The 25213-nt window shown below is 38.3% G+C and overlaps 2 non-coding genes across 2 annotated transcripts; both read right to left on the minus strand.

Moving 5' to 3' along the window:
* Positions 1-389: 389 nt before the first annotated feature.
* Positions 390-497, minus strand: LOC112725721 (small nucleolar RNA R71). Its single transcript, XR_003164809.1, has one exon. It is a non-coding gene; the product is annotated as a small nucleolar RNA R71 (small nucleolar RNA).
* Positions 498-23885: 23388 nt separating this feature from the next.
* LOC112725090 (small nucleolar RNA R71) lies at positions 23886-23993 on the minus strand. The gene has a single exon (XR_003164219.1). It is a non-coding gene; the product is annotated as a small nucleolar RNA R71 (small nucleolar RNA).
* Between the last annotated feature and the right edge of the window lie 1220 nt (positions 23994-25213).

Genomic DNA, 25213 nt, shown 5'->3' on the forward strand with positions numbered 1-25213 from the left:
CCGAAAATAATAACAATGCAAGGAAGATGATTGGTGACTTTACTGCACCAAACTCCAATTTACATGGAAGAAGCATCTCAATCCCTGCCATTGGAGCAAACAATTTTGAGCTAAAGCCTCAATTAGTTTCTCTGATTCAACAGAACTGCAAGTTTCATGGACTTCCATCAGAAGATCCTTTTCAGTTCTTAACTGAGTTCCTGCAGATCTGTGATACTGTTAAGACCAACGGGGTTGACTCCAAGGTCTACAGGCTTATGCTTTTCCTATTTGCTGTAAGAGACAGAGCTAAAATATGGTTGGACTCTCAACCTAAAGATAGCCTGAACTCTTGGGATAAGCTAGTCACGGCTTTCTTGGCCAAGTTCTTTCCTCCTCAAAAGCTTAGCAAGCTTAGAGTGGATATTCAAACTTTCAAACAGAAAGAAGGTGAATCCCTCTATGAAGCTTGGGAGAGATACAAGGAACTGACTAAAAAGTGTCCTTCTGACATGCTTTCAGAATGGACCATCTTGGATATATTATATGATAGTCTGTCTGAATTATCAAAGATGTCATTGGACTATTCTGCAGGTGGATCCATTCACCTAAAGAAAACACCTGCAGAAGCTCAAGAACTCATTGACATGGTTGCAAATAACCAGTTCATGTACACTTCTGAAAGGAATCCTGTGAGTAATGGGACGCCTCAGAGGAAAGGAGTTCTTGAAATTGATACTCTGAATGCCATATTGGCTCAGAATAAAATATTGACTCAGCAAGTCAATATGATCTCTCAGAGTCTGAATGGATTGAAGGAATCATCCAACAGTACTAAAGAGGTCTCTTCTAAAGAAGAAGTTTATGATCCTTGTAACAACCCCAGTTTTCGAGAACGCGAAATCTTTTCTGAATGTACGGATTTCTCCGGAAGATCAGTAAGGGGAAAACCTTTGATATATCATCAAGTATCTCAATCCTCGTTGTCATTATGTCATCTTTAAGTTAGAACCTTTTCCGAGACAAGCTCGATAACGCGGTCACGAAGAACCTAGTTTTTGAACCGTATCGGTTAGAAGTTTTGATTTGTTTTTTTTTAAATAGTCTCAGTTTGATGAACCGGACTCGATTTATGAGAGAAGAGAGATAATAGGATGATATTATCATTATATTAGTATTAGAAGCTTCTTGAATAATATTATAAGGTCACCTGGTCAGTTTTAGTTAAAAACAGAAAATCGGTTTAACCGGGTTTACGGTTTACTGGTGCAGCTTAGCACCAACACTCTCTGATGAATTTAGCAATTCTAAGACCTCATTATACATGTATTATTCTCATAATAAATATTTTACTAGTGTCATTTATGCTAGTAGCTCAGAAAATAATTTTTAGAGATGTTTTTACGAGTGTTCTGATACACCAAGTTTTAGTAGTTGTACACCAGAGATATTTTAATATTATTTTAATCCACCTCCAAGCCAACCAATCACAACTCACCTTACACCCCAAGACCTCCAAGGCTGTCTCATTTCATCATTTTGGCCGAAAATAACAAGAGAGAAAAGAGAGAAAACTTCATGAACACTTAATCTTCAAAGCTTGATTTCTTCTGAACCAAAACTCAAATCAAAACTCCGATTTCACCAAAATGATCCTCTCTTCTTCCTCTACATAACCATGTGACTTATCAGGGCTGGAAATAAGGTGAGATGGCTGTCTTCCTCCCATTTCAATTCGGTTTTCAAGGAAAACCATGCAAAACATGTGTTTTCTTGATGTTCTTCCTTAGGAATCATGCTTAACTTGACTTGAGGGCCAAGAAACGTGAATTTCCAGCAAGTCTAAGGTGAGATATCTCTTCCTAACATACTGAGTGAGATTTGGTCAGTTGAGAGTTTTTGGATTTAAAGGTGTTCTTGATGTGATTTAGGAGGAAAAAGTGCTTAAGGACCACCTGAAAGTTTAACCGAATTAGGAGCAGCAAAACCAGGTAGGGTGTCACGAAATTAATCTTGATTATTTGTGTTTGGGTTGTGAGAATGTTGTATTATTTGGCTGTGCTAAAAATTGGTTGCATATATGATTGATTCTTGGTGAAAATTTGGTGAAATTCTGATGAAATTTGATGAAATTCAAGCTTTAAAGTTCATGTTATTGGGCAGCTGGAAAAACGAAACCCTAAGCTTAAATTGAGGTTCAATTTGTGTTGAAATCATGTAGAAAATATGGGGTTTTAGTGGCTGCTAATTTATTATGAATTATAGTAAAAATCGGTTGCTGAAAACACTGAAAAACGGGTAAAAACAGAGAAAGAATCTGAAGAATTTACGAAGAACACGAAGAACACTTTGAGTGTGATGAAGAAAATTGAAGAACACCTTTTAGATCTTAAAAAGGACAAGGTTGTAATTATTTTGGTGTTTGAGGGGTTATTTAGTAATTTCTGAAAGTTAGGGTGGTAAAAGTAGAAATATTAAAAGTTACGGGTGGTAAAAAGTGAATTTTAAAGGTTAAAAGTAAAAGTAAGTTAATTTTCGAAAATTTAATAATAAAATAATAAAAAATAATAAAATATTAAATAATAATATTTAATTAAAAATAATATTTTAATAAAAATAATAAAATAATGCAGAAAAGGCAGTTTTTTGTAAAAGTTTTAGAAAGACAACTTTAAGTGCAGAATTTCATAATTACCTTCATAAAAAACTTAGGGAGTGGTAAAGACATATTAGTGAGGCAAAGATAAATAAAAGATAAAAAGTTGAAGAAAAGATAAAAATCGAAGAAAAAGTCTGTAAAGTTTTAATGACAGAAAAACAGACAGAGACAAGTGAACGAACTAGGGCAACATAGTTAGTCTTGGAATTGCGAATAGGGTTAGGTATTATATGAAAAGTTAAATTGTTTCAGTATAGACTTAATGAACCTATACTTGGGACAGACTAACTATTGATATCGAAATTTACATAAGCTTTAAATACACATGTTAAACAGAGAAATCAGAGCAGAATAAAGTAACACAGAGCACAGAGTAACCAGAGTAATGTAAAGAGATACAAAGAGAAAAGAATAATATGATAAAGAGAAATGGTTTGAGCCAGGATATTGTAAAAGTGAAAGATGTAAAGTTTGTACAGTATGATAGAACAGAGAGAGAAAGAGGTACTGCATAAGAATGTGAAAATGATGATGAATAATGAGAATGATGATGAATGATGATAATGAGAATGATTATGTGATGATTTGTTGCTTGAGGCAACCCAGGAGATATTTATTTGTTGCTTGAGGCAACCCAAGAGATGTGTTTATTCATTTGTTGCGTTAAGGCAACTCCAGATATACTTGTATGATCATCTGCTGCAGTGAGGCAGTCAGATAGATAATGATGTGATCACTGAGAATGCTTTCCTACGGTACAGATCCATATTTTATTACTGTAAGGCAGAGGGGTTATTTCCTGCTACAGAAGTACCGTGACCACCTGTTCCATTTCTGTAGTGGCAGAGGGGTTATTTCCTGTATACAGAAGGTGTGTCGGCGTACATCCCTGCAGTGGCAGATGTGTTATTTCCTGCGTGCAGTGGACCCTATGGTGGCAGAGGGGTTATTTCCTGTACACAGGGGTATAGCCAATAGGAAAGCCTTATCCAGATAGAGGTTGCTGGATAACATCGGGAGCGGGTTAGTAACCAACAGATGAGCTCATTACCTGTACTAGGGCTAGACATGCATCATACTTGGTTGCGCATTTCCTTTGTTATGATTGTGGTATGAATGTATGCTTTTCTTGTTTGTATTCTATTCTCTGCGCTTGTGATATTTTCTTGTATTCTTCTGTTTGTGTTCTGCTATCTGTTTTCTCTATCTTCTCTACTTACCTGTGTTTTCTAATTACTACTTCCTTGTATTCTGCTAATAGTCTGCTAAACAACATAGAATTAATGAACGTAACTAATAACCCCGACCCTACTAAGAACTCCCCAGTTCTTACCCCTTCTCTCTCCCTTCCCCCTTCAGATGGAAGTAAGAGTACCTTACCATAATTCGCTGATGACCGTTCGCAAGAAGAGGATTCTGCTCTAGATAGTCTTCTGAGTCTAGGGTGAATATCGTTCTCTAATTATATGTAAATACTGTGAGACCAGCCAACGTCTGCACCCCTTCGTATGCGCACTTTAACCTAAATCCTGTGTACGAGATTCCTATTGTGTGGCTACTTCATGAGGTACCAGAGAGACGTCATATGGCAACGTCTGATCGTGCAGAGGAATAGCAGATGATGTTCTATCTTTTGATAACGTTCCACCTGACTTGAGTTGTGAAGACTTAGAACGTACTTTCCCTCGCTTTAGTAGTTTAGAGGGACTAGGTGAGTATAGAGTCTAGGCTAGCCTAGGTGCCAGCTTAGGGACCTCTTGAACAGGTCAGGACCTGGGATGTTGTATGTATGTATATGTATATAGTTATTATCTAGCTATACCTAGGGGTGTTCTAACTAAAGGTCTATACTCTAATAAAGGCTGGATAACTGAATGTTGCTAGCTACTTGTGATGTATTTATGTATGGTTGCTTATAACTGTTTTATCTGTTATCAGCTGTGAGTTGATTATGAATGATTCCGTCTATTAATCCAAATGTTTTTAAAAAAAAAGTACCTGGCTAACTAACTACGCTTTTAAGAACGAATCAGGCTCATATAATAAATAATAGTTAATATATAGGATGACAAATTGGTAGCACTTAGTTTCTGGTACGTCCTAGCCGTACTGAAAATTGGGTCGTTACAATCCTGAGAACCCTGCAATAGCAGAGGTGAATTACATGGGTGAACCCTATGGAAACACCTATAATCCCTCATGGAGAAATCATCCAAATTTCTCTTGGAAGGATCAGCAAAAGCCTCAACAAGGCTTTAATAATGGTGGAAGAGACAGGTTTAGCAATAGCAAACCTTTTCCATCATCCACTCAGCAACAGACAGAGAATTCTGAGCAGAATCCATCTAGCTTAGCAAATATAGTCTCTGATCTATCTAAGGCCACTGTGAGTTTCATGAATGAAACAAGGTTCTCCATTAGGAATTTGGAGGCACAAGTGGGCCAGCTGAGTAAAAGAGTCACTGAAATCCCTCCAAGTACTCTCCCAAGTAATACAGAAGAAAATCCAAAAAGAGAGTGCAAGGCCATAGCCTTACATGATGTGTCCGAACCCAAAGAGGAGGAGGAGAACGTTAATCCTAGTGAGGAAGACCTCCCGGGACGTTCAGTGACCAATAAGGAGTATCCCTTTGAGGAACCAAAGGAATCTGAGGCTCATCTAGAGACCATAAAGATTCCATTGAACCTCCTTCTGCCCTTCATGAGCTCCGATGAGTAATCGTCCTCTGAAGAGGATGAAGACATTACTGAAGAGCAAGTTGCTAAATACCTTTGTGCAATCATGAAGCTGAATGCCAAATTATTTGGTAATGAGACTTGGGAAGATGAACCTCCCTTGCTCGCCAATGAACTGAATGCATTGGATAGGCAGAAATTACCTCAAAAGAAACAGGATCCTGGTAAATTCCTAATTCCCTGCAAAATAGGCACCATGACCTTTGAGAAGGCTCTATGTGACCGGGGGTAAGGAAAAAACTTAATGCCACTCTCTGTAATGGAGAAACTTGGGATCTTTGAGGTGCAAGATGCCAGAATCTCATTAGAGATGGCAGACAACTCAAGAAAACAGGCTTTTGGACAAGTAGAGGACGTGTTAGTAAAAGTTAAAGGCCTTTACATCCCTGCTGATTTCATAATCCTAGACACTGGGAAGGATGAGGATGAATCCATAATCCTTGGCTTCCTAGCCACAGCAAGAGTTGTGATTGATGTGGACAGAGGAGAGTTGGTCCTCCAACTGAATGAGGACAACCATGTATTTGAAACTCAAGGATCTCCTTCTGTAACCAAGGAGAGGAAGCATGAAAAGCTTCTCTCACTGCAGAGTCAACCAAAGCCCCCACAGTCAAACCCTAAGTTTGGTGTTGGGAGGCCATAAGCAAACTCTAAGTTTGATGTTGAACCCCCACATTCAAACTCTAAGTTTGGTGTTGGGAGGTTCCAACCTTGCTCTGATTATCTGTGAGGCTCCATGAGAGCTCACTGTCAAGCTATTGACATTAAAGAAGCGCTTGTTGGGAGGCAACCCAATGTTATTTAATCATATCTATATTATTTTCTTTTTGTTATTTCGTGTTTTATTAGGTTGATGATCATGTGAAGTCACAAAAACTATTGAAAAATCAAAAACAGAATGAAAAACAGCATTGAAAACAGCACACCCTGGAGGAGAGCAGTCTGGCGTTTAAACGCCAGAAACAAGCATCTGTCTGGCGTTTAACGCCAGAAATAGGCACCAAGCTGGCATTAAATGCCAGAAACAAGCATCTGCCTGGCGTTAAATGCCAGAAACAAGCTACATTTGGGAGTTTAACGCCAGAAACAGGTAGCAGTCTGGCGTTAAACACTAGGATTGCACAGCAAGGGCGTTTTACACGCCTAATTGGAGAAGGGATGTTAAGTGCTTGACCCCACTTGATCTGTGGACCCCACAGGATCCCCACTTTTTCTTCTATCCTCTTCACACCTTTTCATAACTCTCTACCCCAAATACCCTTCACCAATTACCTCAATCACTCTTTTCCATCACCTCTTCACCACTCACGTCCATCCTCTCTTCCCCATAATCCCCACCTACCTTCAAACTTCAAACTAATTTCCCTCCCAAACCCAACCCTAATGGCCAAACCCTACACTTCCCCTCACTCCTATATAAACCCCTCACTCCTTCTTCATTTTCACACAACACAACCCTCTCTTCTTCTCCTTGGCCGAATACATCTTCTTCTCCCATCTCCTCTATTTTCTTTTTCTTCTACTACTTTCTTTCTTCTTTTGCTCGGGGACGAGCAAACATTTTAAGTTTGGTGTGGTAAAAGCATAGCTTTTTGTTTTTCCATTACCATTTATGGCACCTAAGGCCAGAGAAACATCTAGAAAGAGGAAAGGGAAGGCAATTGCTTCCACCTCTGAGTCATGGAAGATGAAGAGATTCATCTCAAAGGTCCATCAAGACCACTTCTATGAAGTTGTGGCCAAGAAGAAAGTGATCCATGAGGTTCCTTTCAAGCTCAAAAAGAATGAGTATCCGGAGATCCGACTTGAGATCCAAAGAAGAGGTTGGAAATTTCTCACTAACCTCATTCAACAAGTCGGGATCCTAATGGTTCAAGAGTTCTATGCAAACGCATGGATCACTACGAACCATGATCAAAGTGTGAACCTGAATCCAAAGCATTGGCTTACCATGGTTCGGGGGAAATACTTAGATTTCAGTCCGGAAAATATAAGGCTTGTGTTCAACTTGCCAATGATGGAAGAGAACGCACACCCCTATACAAGAAGGGTCAACTTTGACCAAAGGTTGGACCAAGTCCTCATAGACATATGTGAGGAAAGAGCTCAATGGAAAATTGACTCAAGAGGCAAGCCGGTTCAATTAAGAAGGCATGACCTCAAACCAGTGGCTAGGGGATTGCTAGAGTTTATTCAATGCTCAATCATTCCTACTAGTAACCGGTCTGAAGTTACTATATACCGGGCCATCATGATCCATAGTATCATGATTGGAGAGGAGGTGGAAGTTCATGAGAAGATACCTCAAGAACTTTACAAGGTGGCTGACAAGTCCTCCACTTGGGCAAGGTTAGCCTTTCCTCACCTTATATGCCACCTTTGCAATTCGGCTGGAATTGACATAGAGGGAGACATCCTCATTGAAGAGGACAAGCCCATCACTAAGAAAAGGATGGAGCAAACAAGAGATCTTGGACCTCAGCAAGAGCTTGAGGAAATTCCCCACCATGAAATTCCTGAGATGCCTCAGGGGATGCACTTTCCTCAACAAAACTATTGGGAGCAAATCAACACTTCCCTAGGAGAATTAAGCTCCAACATGGGACAACTAAGGATGGAGCACCAAGAGCATTCCATCATCCTCAATGAAATTAGAGAAGATCAAAGAGCTATGAGGGAGGAGCAACAAAGACAAGGAAGAGACATAGAGGAGCTCAAAAGCACCATTGGTTCTTCAAGAAGGGGAAGACGCCACCCTCACTAAGGGGGACTCATTCCTTAATCTCCTTCTCTATTTATTTTCTGTTTTCGGTTTCCATGCTTCATGTTTAATTATGTTTGTGTCTTTACTAGATGATCATTAGTGTTTAAGTGTCTATGTCTTAAAGCTATGAATGTCCTATGATTCCATCACCTCTCCTAAATGAAAAATGTTTTAATTATAAAAGAACAAGAAGTACAGTGTTTCGAATTCATCCTTGAAACTAGTTTGATTATTTTGATGTGGTGACAATACTTTTTGTTTTCTGAATGAATGCTTGAACAGTGCATATGTCTTTTGAAGTTGATGTTTATGAATGTTAAATTTGTTGGCTCTTGAAAGAATGATGAAAAAGGAGAAATGTTATTTGATAATATGAAAAATCATAAAAATGATTATTGAAGCAAGAAAAAGCAGTGAATACAAAAGCTTGCAGAAAAAAAAGAGAGAAAATAAAAAAATGGCAAAAAAAAATAGAAAAAGAAAAAGCAAGCAGAAAAAGCCAAAAGCCCTTAAAACCAAAAGGCAAGGGTAAATAAAAAGGATCCAAGGCTTTGAGCATCAGTGGATAGGAGGGCCTAAAGGAATAAAATCCTGGCCTAAGCGGCTAAACCAAGCTGTCCCTAACCATGTGCTTGTGGCATGAAGGTGTCAAGTGAAAACTTGAGACTGAGCGGTTAAAGTCAAGGTCTAAAGCAAAAAAAGAGTGTGCTTAAGAACCCTGGACACCTCTAACTGGGGACTTTAGCAAAGCTAAGTCACAATCTGAAAAGGTTCACCCAATTATGTGTCTGTGGCATTTATGTATCCAATGGTAATACTGGAAAACGAAGTGCTTAGGGCCACGGCCAAGACTCATAAAGTAGCTGTGTTCAAGAATCAACATACTGAACTAGGAGAATCAATAACACTATCTGAATTCTGAGTTCCTATAGATGCCAATCATTCTGAACTTCAATGGATAAAGTGAGATGCCAAAACTATTCAAGAGGCAAAAAGCTACAAGTCCCGCTCATCTGATTGGAGCTAAGTTTCATTGATATTTTGGAATCTAGAGTATATTCTCTTCTTTTCATCCTATTTGATTTTCAGTTGCTTGGGGACAAGCAAAAATTTAAGTTTGGTGTTGTGATGAGCGGATAATTTATACGCTTTTTGGCATTGTTTTTACATAGTTTTCAGTATAATTTAGTTAGTTTTTAGTATATTTTTATTAGTTTTTAAATAAAAATCACATTTCTAGACTTTACTATGAGTTTGTGTGTTTTTCTGTGATTTTAGGTATTTTCTGGCTGAAATTGTAGGACTTGAGCAAAAATCAGATTCAGAGGTTGAAGAAGGACTGCAGATGCTGTTGGATTCTGACCTCCCTGCACAAAAAGTGGATTTTCTGGAGCTACAGAACTCCAAATGGCGCGCTCTCAATTGCGTTAGAAAGTGGACATCCAGGACTTTCCAAAAATATATAATAGTCCATACTTTGCCTGGGTTTAGACAATGCAAACTGGCATTCAACGCCAGTTCCATGCTGCATCCTAGAGTTAAATGCCAGAAACAGGTTGCAAAGTGGAGTTAAACGCCAGAAACAGGCTACAAACTAGCGTTAAACTCCAAGAGAAGGCTCTACACGTGTAAAGCTCAATGCTCAGCCCAAGCACATACCAAGTGGACCCCAGAAGTGGATTTCTGCATCATTTACTCATTTCTATAAACCCTAGTAACTAGTTTAGCATAAATAGGACTTTTTACTATTGTATTTAGAGATCTTTTGGAACATCTCTAGTTTCATCTTTAGATCACGTTTGGGGGCTGGCCTCTCGGCCATGCCTGGACCTTTATCACTTATGTATTTTTAACGGTAGAGTTTCTACACACCATAGATTAAGGTGTGGAGCTCTGCTATTCCTCATGAATTAATACAAAGTACTATTGTTTTTTCTATTCAGTTCAAGCTTATTCCAATTCTAAGATATTCATTCGCACTTCAATATGAATGTGATGATCGTGACAGTCATTATCATTCCCAACCCATGAACGTGTGCCTGACAACCACTTCCGTTCTACCTTAGATTGAATGAGTATCTCTGGGATTCCTTAATCAGAATCTTCGTGGTATAAGTTAGAATCCATGGACGGCCATTCTTGAGATCCAGAAAGTCTAAACCTTGTCTGTGGTATTCCGAGTAGGATCTGGGAAGGGATGGCTGCGACGAGCTTCAAACTCGCGAGTGCTGGGCGTAGTGACAAACGCAAAAGGATCAATGGATCCTATTCCAGTATGATCGAGAACCGACAGATGATTAGCCATGCAGTGACAGTGCATTGGACTATTTTCACTGAGAGGACAGGATGTAGCCATTGACAACGGTGATGCCTAACATATAGCTTGCCATAGAGAGGAGTATGAATGATTGGATTAAGATAATAGGAAAGCAACGGTTCAGCAGGAACGAACGCATCTCTATACGCTTATCTGAAATTCTCACCAATGAATTACATAAGTATCACTATCTTTATTTTATATTTTATTTATCTTTTAATTATTAAATCTCTATAATCAATTGAATCTGCCTGACTGAGATTTACACGGTGACCATAGCTTGCTTCAAGCCGACAATCTCCGTGGGATCGACCCTTACTCACGTAAGGTTTATTACTTGGACGACCCAGTGCACTTGCTGGTTAGTTGTGCAAAGTTGTGACAAAGAACTAAGATTATGAACGTGCGTATTGAGTTTTTAGCGCCGTTACCAAGGAATGGAACTGTCACAATTTCTACGCACCAATCTCTCCTAAATTCGTCATTTAATTTTCAAATATTTTTAATTAATTAGCTTCTATTTTCAAATTTTATTAATAAATAAAATAAAAACAAAAATACTTTAATTCTTGTTAATCTTTTTACTTCTAATTTTCGAATTCTTCTTCTCTCTTATTCGAATTCTTTTTATCTCCTCTCTATCTTCATTCTTCTTTCCTTTCTTCTTCACATCTCACAGGGAGTCCTATGTTCTTGAACATAGAGCTCCCATTCTTCTTCTTTATTGTTTTCTTTTCTTGTTTATGACCAGGAAGAGAGATAAAGAGCTTCTCTTTAATCCTGACCTTGAACCTGAGAAAACTCTAAGGAAGCATTTAGAACAAGCTAAAGCACAACACTCTGGAAGAAACCTCTCAGAAAATCTCAAACAAGAAGCTGAAGACATGGCAGAGAATGCTAATAATGAAGGAGAGGCAAGAAAGGTTCTTCGTGACTACACGATACCTACCTCTGATTTTTATGGAAGAAGTATCTCCGCACTTTCCATTAGAGCTAACAAATTTGAGCTTAAGCCTCATTTAGTCTGTTTTCTACAACAGATTTGCAAGTTCCATTGACTTCCACTGGAAGATCCACACCAATTCCTATCAGAATTCTTGCAAATCTGTGATACTGTTAAGACCAATGGAGTGGATCTGAGGTCTACAGACTTATGCTCCTTCCCTTTGCTGTTAGAGACAGAGCTAAAATATGGTTGGATTCTCAACCAAAAGAGATCCTAAACTCTTGGGAAAAGTTGGTCAATGCTTTCGTCGCCAAATTCTTTCCTCCTCAAAGAATGAGCAAAATTAGAGTGGATGTTCAAACCTTCAGACATAAAGAACTCTTCTATCCGACAACTCTTCTATCCACCTGACTAAGATCTACAAGATAACCATAGCTTGCTTCAAATCACAATCCTCGTGAGATCGACCCTGACTCACTCAGGTATTACTTGGACGAACCAGTGCATTTGCTGGTTCAATTATACGAACTGTGGGAATTTATAATCCAAGATTTTGGTATAAAATATCCTCTCATCAGAACACCAAACTTAAACTATTGCTTGTCCCTAAGCAACCAAAGACAAAGAAGGATAAAACGAAGAGTAAGATACAATAAATCTCTGAGATTTCAATGAAGCTCAGTTTCAATTAGATGAGCGGGACTTAGTAGCTTTTTGCTTCTGAATAGTTTTGGCATCTCACTATACATGAAAACTTAGAAGTGTTGGCCTCTTTAGGGACTTAGAATCCAGATGATATTATTGACTTTCCTAGTTTAGTTCTTTTTTATTCTTGAACACAGCTTTTAGAGTCTTGGCCATGACCCTAAGCACTTTGTTTTCCAATATTACCACCAGATACATAAATGCCAGAGACACTTTAACTGGGTGAACCCTTTCGGATTGTGATTCAGCTTTGCTAGAATCCCTAAATAGAGGTGTCCAGAGTTCTTAAGCACACTCTTTTTTGCTTCGGATCACGACTTTAACTGCTCAGTCTCAAGCTTTTTTTACTTGACACTTTCACACCACAAGCACATAGTTAGGGACAGCTTGGTTGAGCCTCTTAGGCCAGGTTTTTATTCCTTTTAGGCCCTCCTAACAATTGATGCTCAAAGACTTAGATCCTTTTACCCTTGCCTTTTGGTTTAAAGGGTTATTGACTTTTTGCTCTTGCCTTTTGGTTTAGAAAGCTATTGGCTTTTTCTGCTTTTTATCTCTTTTTTTTCTTCGCATGCATATAAATTTGTTTCTTTTGCAACATGCTTTTTCTTTTTCTTTTTGTTGCTTTTTCTTGCTTTGAGAATCAATTTATTTAGATTCTTCAGATTACCAATAATACTTTTTCTTTTTTATCATTCTTTCAAGAGCCAACATTCTTAATTTCAATTTCAAATATGCACTATTCATTCATACATTCAGAAAACAATAGTAATGCCACCACATCAAAATAATTGACTATTCTTATTATAAACTCGAAATTCATGTATCTCTCAATTATTTTCAAATAAAATTTTCTTTTAAGTAAGGTGAGAGATATATGGATCATTTTATAACTTTAAGACATAGATGGAAATGATCATGCAATAAGAACAAGAAAATAGACAATAGAACATAACAGAAAATAGAGAAAATAACACAAGAAAAGGGAATTAAGAGAATGAATCCACCTTAGTGAAGGCGGATACTACTCCTCCTTGAGGATCCAATGTAGTGCTTGATTTTTTCAATGTCACGCCCTCATTTTTGTTGTTCTTCCCTCAAAGCCCTTTGATCTTCTCTTAGTTCCTTGACGATGGTGGAATGCTCTTGATGCTCCAACCTCAATTGCTCCATATTAGTGTTCAATTCTCCAAGAGAATTATGCAATTGGTTCCAATAGTGTTGACGAGGAAATTGAATCCCTTGAGGTATCCCAGGGACTTCTTACTGAGGCGATTGCACAGGCTCACGTGCATGCTCTCTAGTTTGCTCCATCATCTTCTTAGTGATGGGCTTGTCCTCCTCAATAAAGATGTCTCCTTCTATGACAATTCCAGCTGAATTGTATAGGTGACAAATGAGGTGAGCGAATGCCAACCTTGCTTTAGCGGAAGGCTTCCCAGCTATCTTGTACAATTCTTGAGGTATCACCTTATGTACTTCCACCTCACTCCCAATCATGATGCAATGAATCATGATGGCTTTGTCAATGGTCACTTCTGACCGATTGCTATTAGGGATGATAGAACATTGGATGAATTCCAACCAAACTCTAGCTATAAGCTTGAGGTCAAGCCTTTTTTGTTGAATGAGCTTGCCCTGGGAATCCCTTTGCCACGATGCTCCTTCCACACAGATGTCTGAGAGCACTTGATCCATACTCTGATCAAAGTTGACTCTTCTAGTGTAAGGATGTGGGTCTCCTTGCATCAAAGGCAAGTTAAACGCCAACGTCACACTTTCCAGGCTAAAATATAAGATTCTCCCTCGGACCATGGTGCTTTAATTTTTGGGATTTGGGTTCACACTAATGTCATGGTTTTTCGTGACCCATGCATTAGCATAGAACTCTTGCACCATTAAGATCCCAACTTCTTAAATAGAATTGGTTAGAACTTCCCAACATTTTCTCCGGATCTCTCTCCGGATTTTCGGATACTCATTCTTCTTGAGCCTAAAAGGGACCTAAGGGATTAGCTTCTTCTCTGACACTATTTCATAGAAGTGGTCTTGGTGGGCTTTTGTGATGAATCTCTCCATCTCCCAAGATTCGGAGGCGGTGGCTACTGTCTTTCCTTTCCTCTTTCTAGAGGGTTCTCCAACCTTGGGTGCCATAAGTGGGAATGGATAGCAAAAAGCAATGCTTTTTCAACACCAAACTTAAAAGCTTTGCTCGTCCCCGAGCAAAAATAAATAAAAGAGAAAAATGGAGTAGAAGAAGAAGAAAATAGATAGAGATGAGGGGGAGAAAGTAATTTGGCCAAGGGGGCTATGATGTGTATGAGAGGTGTGTGTATGAAGGGTTAGTGAAAGGGCTATTTTTAAGAGTGGGCTAGGGTTAGGTTCGGTCAAGGGTGGGGTAAATAGGAAGGAAATTTAATTTTGAAGTGGGTGGGGGTTCGTGGGAGTTATGATGGTTTTGAGAAAGTGATATATATGTGATTGGGCTAGCGTTTATAGGGAAGAGTGTTTGGGAAAATGTGAAAGAAATAGAGAAGAAGTGGGGTAGGTAAAGATGCTGTGGGACCCACTGGTCGTGAGAGGCTAGGAAATTCAGATTTCCTTCCCTCTGCATGGGCGTTGAACACCCAGCACTATGCCCTTGGCTGGCGTTCAACACCAGCTTTGCTGCCATTTGGGGCGTTGAACCCCCAGCCAGTGCCCTGGATGGCATTTAACGCCAGCAAGTCTGCCTGTTGGGGTGTTTGAACACTCAGCCATTACTCCCTGGCTGGTGTTCAGTGCCAGTATGACATTCCATCCAAAGTGTTCTGTTTTCATTGCTGAACTTTTCTGTCTCTGTTCTGAGTGATGCACATGATCATGAACCTAAGGAAATAACTTAAAAAAAAATAAATTCAACGAAAAACATAAACAATAACTACGGTTGGATTGCCTTCCAATAATCGCTTCTTTAATGTCACTAGCATGACGGTTAGCTTCCTACAAAAAATGATATGGGCTCAGAATTTTGCCCCTTACAATGAACTTTCTTCCTGTCTTCTCATGAATGAGCTTCACAAGCTCTAAAGACAGGACACGACTCACTGTATGTAGTATACTGGCTTCTTGGTGGAGACAACTCTCATGCCAGGTGAGTGATGAATGGAAATTGTCTATTGGTAAAGAATTTCTTAAATGAAATCTCGCTGCAAGTATAGTTCTAAACCGACAAACAAATCCTCAACCAAAAATTTGTTTGTCACAAGATGCAAACCCCAATAAAAATAAATCGAAGTATTTAAACCTCGGATCGTCTCTCAAGGAATTGCAGGGAAGTGTTCTTATTATTGGTTATGGATAGTATATTTTGGGGTTTTGAACAAGGGACATGAAAGATAAAATGCAAGAAAATAAATGAAACTCAAATGATAAAAAGGTCTTGGCAAGGGTTGATGGTTAAGGATCCTTATCCTTCTAACTAACCACAATATGATAATTGCAAGGATTAATCCCATTAAGTCTTCCTCTAACAAGTGGAGGAAAGTCAAATGAGCTACATTAATCCTAGTCCATGAGTCCTAACCAGCTCACTAATTAACTTAGTGGAAGCTAGATTTAATGGACACCAATTGTCAACACTTGGACATTAGCAACTCAATTTCACCTAAGTTACCATCCCAAGCCAAGAACACAAAAATCTACTTTAACATCCTTCCAAGCATTTTATCAAACACTTGGGAGGCATAAAAGAAAAGCAAGATAAAATTGTAAGAAAAGTAAATCTACACTACCAATTGCAAAGAAATTAACAACAACAGTTCAAATCAACAATAAAAGAAATTAAACATAAATTGCACTAAAAGAAAATAGAAGAAACAAGAGTGCATCAACAACAAAGTAATCAAATACAATGAGTAAAATACTAAATTAAGGAAGCAAAGGTAAAGAAACAAGAAATTAGAAAGGAAAAGTAAATCAAAACATGAATTAAACCTAGATCTAAGAAATCCTAATCTACATCTAACCTAATTCGAGAGAGGAGAGAAAGCTTCTCTCTCTAGAAACTAACTAAAGCATCATGAAAAAACTAAACTATGTGCTTCCCTCCTTGTCCAATCTTCAATTCTGCATGAAATAGTCTCTTGAATCAGTTGGATTTAGGCCTGGGAAGCTCAGAAATTGCCCCCAGCATTTTGCCTTTAATGAGGTCACGTGCGAGCTACGACGCGTACGCATGGGTCACGCGTACGCGTTGATTGACATTTTTGCTTCCCACGTCTACGCGTCATGTCACGCGTACGCGTGGCCATGCGACTTTATATCCATGCGTGCACGTCTGTTATACGTGCGCGTCGGTGTGTGCACTCCAAATCTTTGATTTCTATGATCTCTCCACTATGCATGCTTTTCTCTTCATTTTTTTGATCCATTTTTAGCCTTTTCAACCTGAATTCACTAACAAACACATCAAGGCATCTAATGGGATCAAAGGTGAATTAAAATTAGCGAATTAAGGCCTAAAAAGCATATTTTCACTCTTAAGCACAAATTAGGAGAAATTCATGAAACCATGCTATATCATAGAATAAATGTGAGAAAAGTTGATAAAATCCACTCAATTCAGCATAAATGTACCCCGAAATAGTGTTGCATCAGTGAGAGGCCTTCAGTGTAGACTTTCTTGTCCCTCCAGCCTTTAGGTACTTTCTTCTTAGTACCTTTATTCTCAGTGCTTGTTGATGGCTGCCCAACACCAAACTTAGAATTGATGTTTGGGGCTTAGTAAAGCACTGCACTGAAAGAGATGGCTAGAACACTAAGTGTTGCACAGTTATCTCTCTTTTTTCGGAAGGAGAGTTGGGGTGAGGCAGCTTGAACAAGATGTGATCCTCCCGTAGTTGTAGAATCAGTTCTCCCTTTGCTACATCAATGATAGCATTGGCAGTGGCTAGGAAAGGTCTTTCAAGGATGTTGAATTCATCCTCATCTTTCCCAGTATCTAAGATAATGAAGTTTGTAGGGATGTAAAGGTTTTCAACCTTCACTAATACATCCTTTACTAAGCCTTATGCTGTTCTCATTGACTTGTCTGCCATCTCTAGTAAGATGTTTGTAGCTTATACCTTAAAGATTCCCAACTTCTCCATTACAGAGAGTGGCATGAGGTTTAGACTTGACCTTAGGTCACACAGAGCCTTCTCAAAGGTCATGGTGCCTATGGTGCAAGGAATTAGGAAGCATCCATGAAGAACGGATTTTTGACGGTTTAGAATTTCACAATAAATTCTCGTTCCTAGTATCGTTTCTAAACCTACAAAGAATCCTTTCATACAAAAATTTGGTTGTCACAAGTAACAAACCCCTATAAAAATAATAACTGAAGTATTCAAACCTCGGGTCGTCACTCAAGAAATTGCAGGGAGGTATAATTATTATTGGTTATGAAATTTTATCTTTTTGGGGTTTTGAATAAGGAACAAGGAAAGTAAATTGCAAGAATTAAACTAATAACTAATAAAGCTTTTGGCAAGGTATGAGAATTAGAAGTCCTATCCCAGCTATCCTTATCAATTGTGATGAGAATTGTCCATTGCTGCCACTTTGTTAACCTCTAACTTTGAAGGAAATTCAAGTGGATAAATCAATTTGATTCCTCAAGTCCTAGTCAACTCCTAAGGAAAGACTAGCTTTAGAGGGATCCAAATCAATTAGCAACTTTCAATTATCAATCAACAAAGGATTTTGATAACTCAAGAGTCTCCAATTACTCAACCAAAGCCAAAAGGAGAGAAATCTAACTGAAAATCCAACCAAGCATTTTGTCAAACACTTGGAAGGCATAACATAAAAACATAGAAAACTAGCAAGGAATATTAAACCCAAACGATCAATTGCAAACATCAATGACTCAGAAATAATAGAAAAAGCAATAAATATGAAATACCTCAACTTGCATTAATAAGAAATTCAAATCTAACATGAGAATTCATAAACCAAATTGGAGAATAAATAAATATACAAGGGAAGATAGATAAACTAAAGTGCTAGAACAAATAAGAGTAGAAGAGAAACTAAATTAAAGTAGACTAGAAATTTGAATTTGAGAAGAATTAAAGCTAAGAACCCTAAAACCTAGAGAGAGGCTCTCTAGAAAACTACATCTAAAACCTAAAATTATGTGTATGAAAGTTGTATGAATGAATGAATGTGATTCCCCCACTCGGCACCCTCTAATATGTGTTTTCTGGGCAGAAAACTGGGTCCAAAACTAGCCCAAAATCGCCCCCAGCGTTTTCTGCACGTGGCGCATGTCACGTGTACGCGTCAGTCACGCGTACTCGTCGATGGTCATCTTTCGCATGTCACGCGTACGTGTCAGGTACGCGCACGCGTCGCTATGGAATGCGCCAAGTCATGCACATGCGTCAGGTACGTGCGCGCGTCATTCCTCGCTGGTCAACTCCTTAGTTTCTCATGTTCCTTCCATTTTTGCAAGCTTCCTTTCTATCCTCTAAGCCATTCCTACCTTATAAATCCTGAAAATACTTAACACACAGATCATGACTTGTGCGTGGGCACTCCCCTATTTTTCTTCGCTCTGTGCGTGTGCACCTGCTTGTGTGTGTGCACACAAGCCTCTTTCCGCGCTCTCTGTATGCCCGCACAGAGGTGTGCGTCCGTACACCACTGTGCACCCCCTCTGTTGAGAGCACTGGCACACCCTGTGAGTATGAACCCCTGCCACTTTTGGCTCATGTGCGCGCACACGTACCTGTGTGCGGATGCACACATGACCCTTCCCCAAGTTATCTGCAGAGAAAAAAAGTGTCTTGTGCGGACGTACCTATTTGTGCGTGCGCACACTTCTTAATTCCTCTTCTGCTCGCAGTGCTCGCACACACTTGTGCGCCCGCGTCCTTCCATTTTTTACCCTGTGTGCGTACGCACACATGCCTTTGCATACGCACAAGTGTTGTTTTGGGCAAACTTTTGATTGCTCTTTGAATTAAGCCCCAACGCACTTCCACCCCTTCCATCCCTCTCTTCTCTTGCTTTTCCCCGATTTTTCTACTTGTTTTACTTAGTTTTCATTGCATTTTATTTTTATTTTAGTAATTATATTAGATTTAGTTTAGTTGTTTCTTAATTAAATAAATTACAAGTGTTTGATTGATGTGGATTGGGTTGCTTCTTGCTTAGATTTTGGTTTAATTTTTGATGAATATGTGCACTGAGCATTAAGTCCTTATTTGATCGCCTCAATGAATTGTGAGTTTGATTCATATGTTGTAGCTACCATATGCATTAGAATATATCCTTGTTTGGCATCTTAATGATAAGCACAAAGGTTTATACCGGTTTAAAATCTCTCAAATTGATTTTGTAATAGTATAGTCCAAACCGATAATCGGCCCTCGGATCAAATTTTAAGGAATTGGTTGTCACAAGTTCAACCCCAATAAAAGTAACCGAAGTATTCAAACATCGGGTCGTCTCACAAGGAATGGGCAAACATGTACATCAACATTCGTTAGAATTCCGGGGTTGCAAGTCATGAGCAAGAAATTAAACTAAGTGACTCAACAAGCAAGAAATCTTAAAGTTCAAGAAACTAATTCACGTAGCTAAAGCAAGGTATGAGCAATTTCAACTATAAGAGAACATCTAATATAATTCTACTCTAAAACTACACAAGTATCTATAACTAGAAGTAAGCAATTGAAATTTTTGTATTTCAAATATGAATAATAAAAGCACTCTTGGCTAGGCATAGGAATTGGGATTACTATCCTTGTCTAATAACCATATCTTGACAATTGTAAGGAACCAAGCTCATTAAGTTTACTTCTATACTTGAAGTATATCAAATGGCTTGGTCAACATCAATCCATAAGGTCCAACCTAGCTACCAATTGACTTAGTAGTAGGCTAGTGTCAATGGTTATCAAATTGACCACTAAGGATTTGATGAGCGGATAATTTATACGCTTTTGGGCATTATTTTTAGGTAGTTTTTAGTATGTTTTAGTTACTTTTTATTATATTTTTATTAGTTTTTAAATAAAAATCATATTTCTGGACTTTACTATGAGTTTGTGTATTTTTCTGTGATTTTAGGCATTTTCTGGCTGAAATTGAGGGACCTGAGCAAAAATCTGATTCAGAGGCTGAAAAAGGACTGCATATGCTGTTGGATTCTGACCTCCCTGCACTCGAAGTGGAGTTTTGGAGCTACAGAAGCCCAATTGGCACGCTCTCAATTGCGTTGGAAAGTAGACATTCTGGGCTTTCCAACAATATATAATAGTTGATACTTTGCCCGAGATTTGATGGCTCAAACCGGCGTTGCGATTCAGCATAAAAGTTCTGGCGTCAAAACGCCAGAACTGGCATAAAAGCTGGAGTTAAACGCCCAAACTAGCACCAAAGCTGGCGTTTAACTCCAAGAAAAGTCTCTACATGTGAAAGCTTCAATGCTCAGCCCAAGCACACACCAAGTGGGCCCGGAAATAGATTTCTGCATTAATTACTTATTTCTGTAACCCTAGGCTACTAGTTTTCTATAAATAGGACCTTCTGCTATTGTATTTTCCTCAGTCTATTTTGTAATCGATCTTTTAATCATGTTTTGATGATTGAACCCTCTTTGGGATGCTGGCCATTTGGCCATGCCTAGACCTTGTTCTTATGTATTTCCAACGGTAGAGTTTCTACACCCGGTGTGGAGCTCTGCTGTTCCTCATGAATTAATGCAAAGTACTGTTATTTTTCTATTCAACTCAAGCCTATTTCTTCTCCAAGATATTAATTCGCACTCAAGAACATGATGAATGTGATGATTATGTGACACTCATCACCATTCTCACCTATGAACGTGTGCCTGACAACCACTTCCATTCTACATGCAAACAAGCTTGAATGTGTATCTCTTGGGTTTCTAATCTAAGATTGGATCCTTCATGGTATAGGCTAGAATTATTGGCGGCCATTCTTGAGATCTGGAAAGTCTAAACCTTGTCTGTGGTATTCCGAGTAGGATCTGGGAAGGGATGACTGTGACGAGCTTCAAACTCGCGAGTTTTGGGCGTAGTGACAGATGCAAAAGGAACAATGGATCCTATTCCGACATGAGTGAGAATTAACAGATGATTAGCCGTGCGGTGATAGCACATTTGGACCATTTTCACTGAGAGGACGGATGGTAGCCATTGACAATGGTGATCCCCCAACATAAAGCTTGCCATGGAAAGGAGTATGAATGATTGGATGAAGGCAATAGGAAAGCAGAGGTTCAGAAGGAACAAAGCATCTTCATACGCTTATCTGAAATTCTCACCAATGAATTACATAAGTATCTCTATCTTATTTTATATTTTATTCATCTTTTAATTATCAATTCTCCATAACCATTTGAATCTGCCTGATTGAGATTTACAAGATGACCATAGCTTGCTTCAAGCCGACAATCTCCGTGGGATCGACCCTTACTCACGTAAGGTTTATTACTTGGACGACCTAGTGCACTTGCTGGTTAGTTGTGCGGAGTTGTGACAAAGAGTTGAGATTACATTTGTGTGTACCAAGTTGTTGGCGCCATTTTAGAGATCACAATTTTGTGCACCAAATTTTTGGCACCGTTGCCGAGGATTGTTCGAGTTTGGACAACTGACGGTTCATCTTGTTGCTCAGATTAGGTAATTTTATTTTATTTTAAAGCTTTTTATTATCGAAAAAAAATTCAAAAAAATAAATTATTCTATGACTTCAGAGTTTTTAAGAATGAATTCTAGAGTTTCAGATGATGCTTTTATCATCACAAAAGCTAATTGATTCCCATCAATTTGGCTGTTGTATGTAATGTCCTGCTGAAGCTTGGCTAGCCATGTCTACTCCTTTTAGATTGAAGCTTTAGACTAACATTACATGATTCCTGGAATTTTTATTAAAAAAATTTTGAATCTCTTTATTTTCTTTTTCCAATCTAATTTTTGAAAAAAATTCAAAAAAATTTAATAAAATCATAAAAACCAAAAAAATTTTTTGTGTTTTTCTTGTTTGAGTTTAGTGTCAAATTTTAAGTTTGGTGTCTTGCATGTTTTTAATTTTTAATTTTCTTGCAATTTTCGAATATATGCATTATGTTCTTCATTAATCTTCAAGTTATTCTTGATGATTTCCTTGCTCTGATCTTTAATCTCTCGTGTTCTGTGTGTTTTGTTGTTTTTCATGTGCATTTTCAATTTGTTAGTGTCTCAAGTATGAAAACTTCTAAGTTTGGTGTCTTGCATGCATTGTTTATTTGATATTAGTTTATCGTGTTTAGTTTCATTGTTGTTCTATCTCATCATTAAAAATTCAAAAATTTTTCAAAACTATGTTTTTTTTTCAAGTCAATAATATAGAGAATTGAAGATTCAGAACATACAGCAGAGGAATTACAAAGAAAAAGTTGGGCGTTTAAAATGCCCAGTGAGGAAGGAAGGCCCAAAAGGGTAGTATTTTGGGCGTTAAACGCCAGAATGGATACCATTCTGGGCGTTTAACGCCAGGATGGCACAAGAGGGAAGACTTTGTTTTTAATTCAAATCTTTTTCAAATTTTCATAATTTTTCAAAATCAAATCTTTTTCAAATCATATCTTTTCAATCATATCTTTTCAAAATCAAATCCTTTCCATTTTTTTTACTATTTTCAAAAATCCTTGCTAACAATTAGTGATTTGATTCAAAAATTTCATCCTTGTTAAGAAAGGTTCAATAATTGAATTTTAGAATAATTTCTTTTAAATCTCTTGTTAGCCAAGACATTAATTTTAAAAATCAAATCGTTTTAATTGTTTGCCAATCATATCTTTTTAAAAATCATATTTTCTCAATCATATCTTCTCAACCACATTTTTTTCAAAAGAAAAATGATTCTCAATCACATCTTTTTTATTTCTAATTTCAAAATCTTTTTCAAAATCAGTTAACTACTTTCTCAATTTTAATTTTTGAAAATCATCAATCAATTTTTCAAATTTTTTTTTAATTATTTCAAATCTTTATAAATTTAATTTCAAAAATTCTTTTCCCCTCTCACATTTTTCTATTTAAGGGACTAACATTCCTCCTCAATGTGCAATTTGGACTCCCTCATTCTATAAGTTCGAATTCTCTCCTCTCTACCTCCTCCTTCTATTCTTCTTTTCCCCTGACACCTAAAGGAATCTCTATACTATGACATAGAGAATTCCATACTTTCTTCTTCTCTCTTTCATATGAGCAGGAGCAAAGACAAAGGCATTCTTGTTGAAGCTAATCCTAAACCTGAAAGGACCGTGAAGAAAAAGCTAAGAGAAGCTAAAGCACAGCTCTCTGTAGAGGACCTAACAGAAATTTTCAAACAATAAGAAGACATGGCAGCTGAAAACAACAACAATGCCAACAACACAAGGAAGGTGCTTGGTGACTTTGCTGCACCTACTTCCGACTTCTATCGGAGAAGCATCTCAATTCCTGCCATTGGAGCAAACAACTTTGAGCTTAAGCCACAATTAGTTTCTTTAATGCAACATTGCAAGTTTCATGGACTTCCATTGGAAGATCCTCATCAGTTGTTAGCTGAATTCTTGCAAATCTGTGACAGTGTCAAGACCAATGGGGTTGATCCCGAGGTCTACAGGCTTATGCTTTTTCCATTTGCTGTAAGAGACAGAGCTAGAATATGGTTGGATTCACAACCTAAGGAAAGCCTGAACTCTTGGGAAAAGCTGGTCAGTGCTTTTCTGGCCAAATTATTTCCACCTCAAAAATTGAGTAGGCTTAGAGTGGAAGTCCAGACCTTTAGACAGAAGGAAGGTGAATCCCTCTATGAAGCTTGGGAAAGATACAAGCAACTGATCATAAGATGTCCTTCTGACATGCTTTCAGAATGGAGCATCATAGGTATCTTCTATGATGGTCTATCTGAACTGTCCAAGATGTCATTGGACAGCTCTGCTGGAGGATCTCTTCATCTGAAGAAGATGCCTGCAGAAGCTCAGGAGCTCATTAAGATGGTTGCAAATAACCAATTCATGTACACTTCTGAAAGGAATCCTGTGAATAATGGGACAAATCAGAAGAAAGGAGTACTTGAGATTGATACTCTGAATGCCATATTGGCTCAGAACAAAATATTGACTCAGAAAGTCAATATGATTTCTCAGAGTCTGTTTGGGATGCAAGCAACAACAAGCAGTACCAGAGAAGCTTCATCTAAAGAAGAAGCTTATGATCCTGAGAATCCAGCAATGGAAGAGGTGAATTACATGGGAGAACCCTATGGAAACACCTATAATCTTTCATGGAGAAATCACCCAAATCTCTCATGGAAGGACCAACAGAGGCCTCAACAAGGCTTCAACAACAGTAATGGTTGAAGAAATAGGTTTAGCAATAGCAAGCCTTATCCATAATCTTCTCAGCAACAGACAAAGGATTCTAAGCAGAGCCACTCTGACTTAGCAACTGTAGTCTCTTATCTCTCTAAGACCACTTTAAGTTTCATGATTGAAACAAAGTCCTCTATTAGAAATTTTGAAGCACAAGTAGGTCAGCTGAGTAAGAGAGTTACTGAACTCCCTCCTAGTACTCTCCCAAGCAATACAGAAGAGAACCCAAAGAGAGAATGCAAGGCCATAAATATGTTCCACATGGCTGAATGCATAGAGGAGGGAAAGGCAGTAATTTCAACTAAGGAAGACCTCAATGGACATCCACTGGCCCCCAAGGAGTTCCCTAATGAGGAACCATGGGAATCTGAGGCTCATACTGAGACTATAAAGATTCCATTGAATTTACTTCTGCCATTCATGAGCTCCGATGAGTATTCTTCCTCTGAGGATGACCCCCTTGCTCACCAAAGAACTGGATGACTTGACTAGGCAGAGATTACCTCAGAAGAGACAGGATCCTGAAAAATTCTCAATACCTTGTACCATAGGCACCATGACCTTTGAAAAGGCTCTGTGTGACCTGGGGTCAAGTATAAACCTCATGCCTCTCTCTGTAATGGAGAAGCTAAGGATCCTTGAGGTACAAGCTGCTAGAATCTTACTAGAGCTGGCAGACAATTCAAGAAAGCAGGCTTATGGACTTGTAGAGG

This window comes from Arachis hypogaea, chromosome 11, assembly GCF_003086295.3.
Source record: "Arachis hypogaea cultivar Tifrunner chromosome 11, arahy.Tifrunner.gnm2.J5K5, whole genome shotgun sequence".
In the NCBI taxonomy this organism is placed as follows: Eukaryota; Viridiplantae; Streptophyta; class Magnoliopsida; order Fabales; family Fabaceae; genus Arachis; species Arachis hypogaea.